This window comes from Pituophis catenifer, unplaced genomic scaffold, assembly GCF_029215685.1.
Source record: "Pituophis catenifer annectens isolate HBS135680 unplaced genomic scaffold, rPitCat1.0.hap2 SCAF_16, whole genome shotgun sequence".
Taxonomy (NCBI): domain Eukaryota; kingdom Metazoa; phylum Chordata; class Lepidosauria; order Squamata; family Colubridae; genus Pituophis; species Pituophis catenifer.
Genome location: NW_027256896.1, coordinates 4,009,971 through 4,021,119, shown reverse-complemented (window position 1 = coordinate 4,021,119; position 11,149 = coordinate 4,009,971). Strand labels below are relative to the sequence as shown.

The 11,149-nt window shown below is 49.0% G+C and overlaps 1 protein-coding gene across 3 annotated transcripts in view; it reads left to right on the top strand.

The window, feature by feature from the left end:
* The first annotated feature begins 3,726 nt into the window (after positions 1–3,726).
* The window catches only part of CARHSP1 (calcium regulated heat stable protein 1), a 30,750-nt gene continuing 23,327 nt past the window's right edge, over positions 3,727–11,149 (top strand). Inside the window, exon 1 of one of the 3 annotated variants that reach the window (XM_070955222.1) lies at positions 3,727–3,784. The gene's annotated coding sequence lies outside the window, so the exon portion shown is untranslated. Of the gene's footprint in view, positions 3,785–8,691; positions 9,215–11,149 lie in introns of those variants that run through there. The other 2 variants (XM_070955221.1, XM_070955224.1) reach the window with 2 other exon arrangements.

Genomic DNA, 11,149 nt, shown 5'->3' with positions numbered 1-11,149 from the left:
TTCTGGGGCTCCTCGCAGGCAACCAACCAACCCCGACCTTCATGTCCCCGCGGATGACAAGATGGGCCATCTTCCTAGCCGGCTATTCCTACAGGCTCATGCACCAGCCAGGCACGTCCATTGGGAACGCCGACGCGCTGAGCAGATGCCCATCAAAGGATCCAGTGGAAGACCCAGCTCCCACGCTCGACCTCTTCCACATCAACAACGACGACAGCTGCCCAGTCTCATCTGCAGATGTGGCCGCCCACACTCAAAAGGACCCCACACTCCGCCAAGTGAGATCCTGGATCCTCAGAGGGTGGCCGACGGAGAAAGCAGAGGAGAAATTCAGCCCCTTCGTCAGAAAGCAAAAGGAGCTGTCCACCATGAGAGGCTGTTTGCTATGGGGAGACAGAGTGCTGATTCCCAGCACTCTGCAAAGAAGAACGCTAGAGACCTTGCATAATGGGCACCCCGGCATCGTCCGCATGAAAGCGGAGTTACGTCTGGTGGCCATCACTGGACAGAGACATCGAAGAATGGGTCTCCAGATGTGACCCGTGCCAAGAAGTACGCCCAGCGCCACCCCAAGCTGAACCAACGAAGTGGGAGACCCCCCAGCAGCCCCTGGTCTAGGATCCACATCGACTTCGCGGGTCCGATGCAGGGACGCCACCTACTCATCGTCATCGACGCTTTCTCCAAGTGGCTCGAGGTGGTACCCATGGCATCTACCACAACGGAAGCGACGATCCGGGCTCTACGCTGTCTCTTCGCCACCCATGGACTGCCGGATGTGCTGGTTTCCGACAACGGGCCCCAACTCACGTCCTTGGCCATGGAGGCATTCCTGGCCGGACTGGGCATTCGCCATGCCCTGTCAGCCCCCTACAGGACAGCTGGGAATGGACAGGTTGAACGGATGGTGAGACTCACCAAAATGGGCACGGGCGACTGGCAGGAAAGAATTGACACCTTCCTCCTCACCCAACACATCACACCGCATGCCACCACCCACAAGAGCCCAGCTGAGATGTTGATGGGCAGAAGGTTGAGGTCACCATTGGACCGGCTGCACCCACAATACAGCCCAGAAGTGACCGCAACGGCCAGCCGCCCACTTCGCGCCTTCAGCATAGGAGATCCGGTTTTCGCATTGAATTTCCACGGCTCTCCGAAATGGCTGAAGGGGAAGATAGAAAGCTCAACCGGCCCGAAGTCCTACAGAGTGGAGCTGGAAGATGGACAGGTCTGTAGACGTCACATCGATCAGTTCCAGAAAAGGTGGAGGGAAGTAGGACAAAACCAGCCCGACGAGGTAGCCTTGCAACACCCCAATGAGGTAGGCCTACAACACCCCAACGAGGTAGGCCTACAACACCCCGGTGAGGTCGGGCTACCAGACCCCGGCAAGGCAGGCCAACAACACCCCGACGAGGTGGGGAGGCAACGACCCGACCAACCAGGGCAGCAGGATGCCAGGGAAGTAGACCGGGGACTTCTCACCCAGGGCGAACCCCGGCCACCCGGCTGGGGCAGCAGACGGGCCCAGAACACGGAGGACTGCCAACCAAGGACAATAGTAGACCGGGGACCGCCCAAGGTGGGCACACCACAGCTCGCGGGTGAAGATGGCACACAACACCCCAGTGAGGGGGATCTCCACCCAGCACAGAGGGCAGCCCGGCAACAACACCCCAGCATGAAAGACCCCAGCCACCGACCTGCGGTAGACTGGGGATTAGTGCGAAAGGAAAGCCTACAACAACCCGGCCAGGGAGGTTAGCGCCACCCCGGCAGGGGAGACCTCCACCGCCCCGCGGAGGTAGCCCCACAACAACCCGACCAGGACAACCACCGCTGACCCGACAGGGTAGGCCAACACCAGCCCGGCAAGGAAGGCCTCCGCCACCCCGACCAAGGAGGCCTGCACCAACCCGGCGAGGTCGGACCACACGACCAAGGTCAACACCGCCCACCGCCGGGAGACCAGACCTGAGGGCACCGATCTGAGACATCCCCCCGACAACGGGAAACCGAACCGCAGCCGAACCACGGAGCCCGGGAGACCGGGGAGGAGCAAGTGACAACTAGAGACTTACCGAGACTCAGACGCTCTTCCCGGGTCGGCACCGAGCGGCCACAGCGAGACGACCGATGCACAGGCCAGGAGGAAGACCATCAGAACCAGCAGTCTGAGGTCCAAGGTTAGGCTGGAGGCGCTGGGAGTGACCCCACACACTCGCCAGCCGAACCAAGTCCGGTTCCGGGGAGGGAACCAGGAGACACAGGAGCCCCGTCCGTCCAGGTCGGCGTCGACAAAGAAGTGAGACTGCGCAGGTCAACTAGGGCGCCGAGGCGTCCCATGTACCTGCGCGATTACGTGACATTCATTGACTTTGAGTGACTGTTTTCTAACTAGGAGGGGAGGAGTGTTATGTCCTTATAAGGACACCCGCCTGGATTGGCTGCCAGCCTCGGGCGGGAAGTTTGAATAGCTGTCTAGGGGCGGTGCGTCTGCCGGAGAGAATATAAGGAGAGCTCCGGCAGTGCACAGCCAGTCTTGTTACTGTTCAATAAAGTTACTAAATGTATCGAGCTGGTCACGTCTTCATTTCCTGCGCCTGATCTAACAAAGATGATGAAAGGCCCGGAGATTAAACCATATGAAGAACGGTTGCAGGATTTGGATTTGGCTAGTCTAGAGAAAAGAAGCCAAGGGAAATCATCAAGACTGTTAAGTATTAAGTGATCTAACAAAGACCATTAAAAAGAGAAAGTTAGACTATTTTGGGTATGTGATGCGACACACGGAAAAATACAGCATCCTTCATTTAATCCTCCAAGGAAAGACTGAAGGCAAACAAGGTCCAGGCAGAAGAAGAACATCATGGCTTCCAAATCTAAGGGACCGGTTTGGACAAAACTCAGCAGCATTTTTTCCTGCGGCTGCTGATAAAAATAGGATCATCAACGTGATTCCCAACATCCAATGACGGCTATGGCACAAGAAGAAGAGAAAAGAAGGACTAGGGGTGACATGATAACAGTGTTCCAGTATTTCAGGGGCTGCCACAAAGAAGAGGGGGGTCAAATTATTCTCCAAAGCACCGGAGGGCAGGACAAGAAACAATGGTTGGAAACTAATCAAGGAGAGAAACAACCTGGAATTAAGGAGAAACTTCCTACCAGCGGAACAATTTGCCTTCAGATGTTGTTGGTGCTTCATCACTGGAGGTTTTTAAGATGAGACTGGACATCTGAAATTGTATAGGTTCTCCTGCTTGAGCAGGGGGCTGGACTAGAAGACCTCCAAGGTCCCATTCTATTCTATTCTATTCTATTCTATTCTATTCTATTCTATTCTATTCTATTCTATTCTATTCTATTCCAAGAAGCACCTTCTGTCCATGTTCAGAGGCCCTTTGAACCTCACTGTTTCCCAGCCTGGGCCTGCTTTGCTCCCCAACCTTTCCTCTGCAACCCTCTCCCCCCCTTAATATAACTGAACCCGCAGCCGCTTCGCTTTGCGACCCCCGATTTTTCCCAAGTCCTGCCACGTCCTCCGGGCTGAGCCTTTTTTTACCCCCAATCGCCTCGGGGCGCCCTCTGCCGGCCGAGGTCGGGACCGCAAAGTGGGCTGGGTTTTCCCTGCAAGTTCCACCCCCTGGCGGGGACGGAGGGGTGGGGGGGGCGGACCTTGGACGGGGAGGGCGGGGGGCTGAGCAGCAGCAGCAGCAGCAGAAAGCTGGGCAAAGGGAGTCGGCGTTGACCCGGGAGGAGCCCCTTGGACGAGGACTTGGTGAGCGGTCGGGGCTCCGGGGAACGGGCTGTCGGGGTGCAGCTGTCGGGGAAAGAAGCGGGGAGGGCAGAGGGAAGGGAAGGGAAAGGGGGGGCTCCTTTTGCTGGGCTGGGAAGCTGGGGCGGGGGGGGGGTCTTGTGTCCAGGCAAACTTGGAAGAGCGAGGGGGAGGGGGGGATAAAAAGCCAGGGGGGGAGAGAAACGGGGGAGGGGGAGAAAGTTTGCAAAAAGGGGGAGGGGGGGAAAGGGGAGGGGGCGAGAAGACCAACCCACCCCAGGCTCCCCCAGTTGAACGGACACCAAGAATCGAGGGGCAACTCAAACTCCAAATCTCATACTACATGCAATACCTGCGGCCAGGATTAGTCTTTGCCCCAAACTGGAAAAATAAAAATATACCGTCTGAGGAAAGTGTGATAAAGAAAGTCCTTCTTTCCTTCCTTCCTTCCTTCCTTCCTTCCCTTCCTTCCTTCCTTCCTTCCTTCCCTCCCTCCTTTCTTTCCTTCCTTCCCTCCCTCCCTCCTTCCTTCTTTCTTTCCTTCCTTCCCCTTCCTTCTTTCCCCTTCCTTCTCCTTTCTTTCCTTCCTTCCTTTTCCCTCCTTTCTTTCCTTTCTTCCTTCTTTCTTTCCTTCCTTCCCCTTTCCTCCCTCCTTCTTTCTTTTCTTCTTTCTTTCTTTCCTTCCTTCCCCTTCCTTTCCTCCTTCTTTCTTTCCTTCCTTCCCTTCTTTCCTTCCTTCCTTCTTTCTTTCCTTCCTTCCTTCCCTCCTTCTTTCCTTCCTTCCTTCCTCCCCCTTCCTTCCTTCCTTTTCCCTCCTTTTTTCCTTCCTTCTTTCCTTCCTTCTTTCCCCTTCCCTCCCTTCTTCTTTCTTTCCTTCCTTTCTTTCCCTCCCTTCCTTCCCCTTCCTTCCTTCCTTCCTTCTGTCAGAGGAAAGTGTGATAAAGAAAGTGTTAAGAGTGTGCTGAAATGGATAAATTAGCAATGGAAATACTGGAGGAGAAACTGAATATAATCTGATATGGAATTTATGGTGTGACTGGTTAGGCAACAGATGCAAAGAGTAGGAAACCAACAAAAACAACGGATTCAGGATTATAGTAGGATGAGACGTGATATAAAATGTAAAGAGTCAAAAAAGAAAAAGAAAAAAACTTAAGAGTAACAACTATGTATTGTATACAAATGTACATAAATGAATATATTAGTATATATAAGGAAACCACATGTATGTAATTACACAGATAAAGGGGGAAATGTATTTATACTGGATATATACTGATATTGAATTGTTGCAAAGACGATGAAAATTGTGACATAAAATGGAAAAAAACCTGCTAAATAAAAATCAATTAAAAAAAAGAACTGAGAGGCCCTGGGCGGAGGGGGGGTTTGAAATTCCTCGGGGGGGCCTTTTGGGATCCTTGGCTGGGTGGGGCTCCATTCGCCCACTGGCTTTGCTCCCCCCAGCCCACCACTTGAGTTCCCTTTCTTGGGGGTGGGGGACTGGGATGGCCCAGCTTCCTCTTTGATCCTCCACCACCCCTCCCCCCGGAAAGGTGGGGGGGCTTGGGATGGAGATCCCAGCTGGCTCTCCTGGGGGTCCCTGGCCTTGGGGGGGGGTGGATGCTTTGCAAGACGGAGCACCTAGAAAATGGGGGGGGGTTTGCTCCAAGGTTTATTCCTTTCTTCTAGCAAGTCTCCTGGGCAGCCATGAGGTCTGGCCACAACAACAGCCCTGTAAGGTAGGCTGGCAAAGGGAAAGGAGTCACCTGTTAAGGTGGACTTGAAGCTGCTCTCCCCAGGGCCTTCTCTGCTATGCCAGATAGGCTAACAATGGTTATTCGTCATTAGAGGTAGACCTCGACTTAACAGTCATTCGTTTAGTGACCATTCAAAGTTACAGCAGGGCTGAAAAAAGGTGACTCTTTTCAGACTTACGACCATGCCAGCATCCCCCATGGTCACATGGTCAAGTCGAGCCAAGGTTTATTACAAGGACCACAGCACGTTAAAAACACTCAAGGAATATCCAGTTAAACATTCTGGAATAAAATAATAAACAACAAATAGAATCTATAGGGAAAAAGCACAATTTGGCATCCAAGTCGGTCAGTTGCACGTGATCAAAATTTGGATGCTTGACAGCTGGTTCATCTTTTTTTGTCCCTGGGGTCACGTGATCCCCTTTTGTGACTGTCTGACAAGCAAAGTCAAGGGGGAAAGCTAGATTCACTTAACATCCATGTTGCTAATTGAACAATTGCAGTGCTTCACTTAACAACTGTGGCAGGAAAGGTTGTAAAATGGGGGAAAACTCACTTAGCAACTGTCTTGCTTAACAGCAGAAAAGTTGGGTTCGCTTGTCATAAAGTCAAGGACTGCCTGTTTTATCCTTACATGTAATCATTATTATTATTATTTAAGGCAGCAGGTGCAAATATCAAGACAAAGGACCACCTTCAAGGTAGGGAAGGGGGGGGAAGCTGGGTGTACTTATAAAACCTGGGGTGTGGAGGAGGCAAAGGTTCATTTTGTGACGAGATCCTCCCGTTTGCCCAGCAGTTGGCAAAGTGCGCTGAGCTTTTATTTACAGAAGGTCTGCCCAACCTTGGCAGCTTTAAGGCCCGTGGACTTCAACTCCCAGAATTCCCCAGCCAGCATGGAATTCTGGGAGTTGAAGTCCACAGGTCTTAAAAGTTGCCAAGGCTGGATGCCCCTGAACTGAAGTGTTGATCCATTCAAGGGAGAAGTTCTAGACCAGTGATGGCTAACCTGGTTTACAAGCTTCTTTTTTAAGTGCCTCTTCTCTTCCTTTCCCGTTGCGGCTCCGAGCAGCCTTGCAGACTTCCTCCCCGCCCAGGGGTGAAATGCTCCCGGTTCGGACCGGATCGCCTGATCTGGTAGTGATGGAGGCGGGTGGTTCGGAGAACTGGTAGCAAAAATCCCTGCCCCCCCCCCCATGCCCAGCTGAGCCGCACAATCATCAGAGGCTTTTTTTATTTTTAAAAGCATTTTTTCTACACCTCTTCGGCCAAAGAGGTTTAGGAAAAAAAATGCTTTTAAAAGCCTCTGATGATCCCAGCTGAGTTGCCTGATCGGCAGAGGCTTTTAAAATCATTTTTTTTACAACCTCTTCAGCCAAAGAGGTTGTAGAAAAAATGCTTTTAAAAGTTAAAAAGAAAAAAAAAAGGTTGGCCCCGCCCACACAGTCACAATACCCCCAAGGCACACCCACAGAATCGGTAGTAACAAATTTTACATTTCACCACTGCCCCCACCCCCTTCTGCAGATAGGCTCCCTTGGGAAGAAACTTGGGGGGGTGGGGAGTTTCAAACAGGAAACCCGCAGAGACAAAGCCCCAGATAGATTCTTCTATCTAAGGCACCTTATAGACCTGAGCAAGAAATAAGAAGGAGTCGGTCAACCTTTGGGGTCTTCTCCTCTGCTTCTGGTCTTCTGGAGCTCCATACGAGGCCTTGGCTTCCACCAAGCGGCAAATGTACCAGGCCTTCAAAAGGGGTCTTCTCGAAGTGACCTCAACATCTCGAGAACTTCCCTACTTCCCTGGATTTGAGATTGCTCCTCCCTTTGAAGTGGTTGTTGGGGGCCTTTTCAACACAGCGGTCTTTGCTGTGACTTATCTAGAATATTTTCATAAAGCTGGCTCAGCTTCAAATGGGGCAAAACTCACTTAACACGTTTTGCTCAGCAACAGAAATTTTGGACTTCATTGTGGTCGTAAACCGAGGACTGCCTACAGAACTTTGGAAGAAGAGACTGGACTGCCCCTGTCAGAAATGGTGTAGGCAGGGTTTCCTGCCTTGGGGGGGGGGGGTTGGACTAGATCAGGGGTCATCAACCTTTCGGACCTCAAGGACCACTAAATTCATAATTTTAAATCCCGCAGACCACTAATATGAATTTTTTAGAAAGATAGTATTTGGTGCAATATAAAAAAATTCAAATAATTTTTCTGCGGACCACCCAAAAAAAATTTTTTTTAATAAAGTTTTTTTTTTTAATTTTTTAAGACAAACAAACATTTAATACATCATTCATTTCTTCCATGTGACGTTTCGGTGTTATTTTCAAAGATTTCTTCTCTATCTCTTCCATCTTTAATCTCACCAAGTCCATTACAAAAGTTTTCCATTAGTATAATATTCTAATTACAACAATTATTTTTTCCTCAATCTCTTTTAAAACTTATTTATATCTCTTTTGTAACCAATAGTAAAATTTATTCCATATCTTAAAATATTCTGAATCCTCTCTTTCCTTTATTGTCATAGTTAATCTATTCATTTCTGCACAATCTAAATTTTTTTTTAATTACTTCTCCCTCCAATGATATATTCTCTGCTTTCCAATTTTGTGCATAAACAATCCTTGCTGCTGTTATTACATGTATAATCAAATACACATTATCTTTACTAATTTTCTCTGGTAAGATACCCAATAGGAATAGTTCTGGTTTTAAGTCTATACGTTGTTGTATCATTTCCTCCACCCATAACTTAATTTTATTCCAGTAGCTTTTTGCTTCAGGGCATTCCCACCACATGTGGTAATATGAACCTGGTAACTGGTGACCACCAAAAAATTTTCACGGACCACCAGTGGTCCCTGGACTAGATGACCTACAAGATCTCTTCCAACTCATGTTATTCTGATATTCTGATAAGGGAAGCAGGGAAGTTGGCTTTTCAGCTGGCAGGGAAGTTGCTTTTTAAGGTGCAGGGTTCCTCCCCCCCTTCCTTTCTCGTCTGGCTGTCTGGTCTGGCTCCATGCATTGGGGGCATGGGGGCGTGGAATGGCACTGGGGTGGGGGTGTCTTCTGGATTGCAGCTGGCAGACGGAGGGGGTGGGGTTGCAATGGCTGTTTGGAGCAATAATGCCGGATCTTGTCTTGGCTTCTGCGTGGGAGGAAGAGGACAAGGCCCGCCTTTCCTTCCCTCACCAACTTTCTTCCTCCCCAGAGGTTTATTATTTGGGGCTGGGTGATATTTTGGTGCGTTGGGATTTTGACGTTTCCCTGCGTGCTCCATTTCCCGAGCTCCGTTTTCAATGGCAGAGGGTTGCAGGAGGCCATCGCAGCTGGAAACGGAGCTCGGGAGCCTGTTTTCACTGGCAGAGGCACTGCGGGCCAGTCCCTTACTGTTTCCGGGGTGGCCCCGTCGGCCAGTTCTAAGCATCCCACGGGCCAGATCCGGCCCCCTGGTCTTGAGTTTATTTATTTATTTATTTATTTATTTAATTTATATGCCGCCCCTCTCCGAAGACCCAGGGCGGCTCACAATAGGAGTTTGACACCCCTGTCTTATTCTATACTGCAGTATACTGGCTGGGGAATTCTGGGCGTTGAAGTCCACCCATCTTAAAGTTGTCAAGTTTGAGAAACAGTGGTATACGGTCTATTTGCATTTTACAAGGTATGTAATATTGTGCAGGATATTGTGCATCAGGCATCAAGCTCTAGCTTGTTGAACGAAGCAAGAAAATCTGGTTGTAGTGAGCTCTCTTTCTCGTAACAGTTTTTACAAACTGTAAAAACGGAAGAGAGGATGAGTAAAACTTTGGTCCCGATGACCGAATGACCCAGATTGGATCTTGCAATATTCTCCTGGGAGACTTATATTTGCCTTCGTTTGTGAGTTTTTGTATTCTTATTACTGTCATTACTAATAAACCGTTTGCCCCAGCTTTCAGCACATACCTGACTTTTAAAATTAACATTTAAAAAAAAAAAATCCATAATGAAATTTCAGATCAAAGTCTTTATGCGGAACAGCAAAGCAGACCAAATAAAATGGACTAAATTAAACCTTCGAAGTGGAGCAACAAAATAGAACACACGAATTAAAATAAGGCATACAAGATTAATGTATATCAGGGGTGGGTTCCACTCAGGGGTGAAATCTAACATTTGTTACTACCAGTTCTGTGGGCGTGGCTTGGTGGGGGGGTGTAATGTGACTGGGTGGGTGTGACTAACTTTTTTTTTTTTTTACTTTTAAAAGCATTTTTTCTACAACCTTGAGAGGTTGCAGGAAAAAAATGCTTTTAGAAGCCTCTGACGATCAGGCAACTTGGCTGGGATCGCCAGAGGCTTTTAAAGGCATTTTTTTTCCTACACTCTTCAGCCGAAGAGGTTGTAGAAAAAATGCTTTTAAAAGCCTCTGATGATCCCAGCTGAGCCGCGTGATCATCAGAGGCTTTTTTTTTTTTTTACTTTTAAAAACATTTTTTTGGTGGAAGAGGTTGTAGAAAAAATGCTTTTAAAAGTAAAAAAAACCCCAGTCTCTGATGATTGCGTGGGTCAGCTGGGCATGGGGGGGCGCAGGGATTTTTGCTACCGGTTCTCCGAATCACCTGCCGCCATCGCTACCGGATCAGGTGATCCGGTCTGAACCGGGAGCATTTCACCCCTGGTTCCACTTACCTTTACTACCGATTTGCAATGGGAGCGTGCACGCTTCTGCAGATGCGGAGAAGCTTCTGCGCATGCGCAGATCATCCAGGATGACATCCGGGTGGGCAAAGCCTCCCGCCGCTATTACTACCGAACCAAAATGGGAGCAACCCACCACTGATGTATATGCATACCCGTATCATACTTGCACGACTTTGCGATCGTTAATATAGGAGCTTTGCAAGCTGCAAAAAACCATTATTGCAGCCAAGCAATAATGATAGGCAGTGAAACCAGATTGACAGCAACTGAGAGCTTGCTGAAATGAAGCTGTTTTAAGAAAATTTAATTAAAAGATTGAATCTTTTGAGGAGGATCTAATGCAGTTGGCGGCTGGTACAGAGAAGTCCCAGTCACCCGTTGGAAATAGCAGTGTTGAGGTCTGTCTACTCCTGGCTGATCTTAGAATTGCAAAATATGTGAGCTGGAAGGGATCTAATCTAACCCGCTGTTTCTGTGCTGGAAGTCTTCCTTGGGAGGGGGCCAACCAGCTCCTGTTTGATATTCTCCAGAAAACAGAGCCATCCCTGGTACTCCTGACTCATTGTTCAGCTCTTTAAAGCTCTTCCCCCCCCTTTTAAATTTGTTTGATTGTTAAACTTTGCTTCTAACACGATGATGTATTTGACACGAGCTGAGTATCATTAAATATGTCTTAATTGTCAGGGGAAAAATCCCAGGACAGCTGCTTTGATTTGTTGCTGATGAATCATTGATGGCGTCTTTCTCCCAAAAGGCAGGGAGCAGTGCCAGGGTTGTTTGGATGGAAAGAGGACCAAAACTAAGATTTCGGGAGGCATGTTGTGGGTTCTGGGAATTGCCTTTTCTTGCAAGTAGAAAGCAAACCTCTCAGGACAGCTTTCTGGGAAACGATGGAAGAAACTGTGAATGGGAA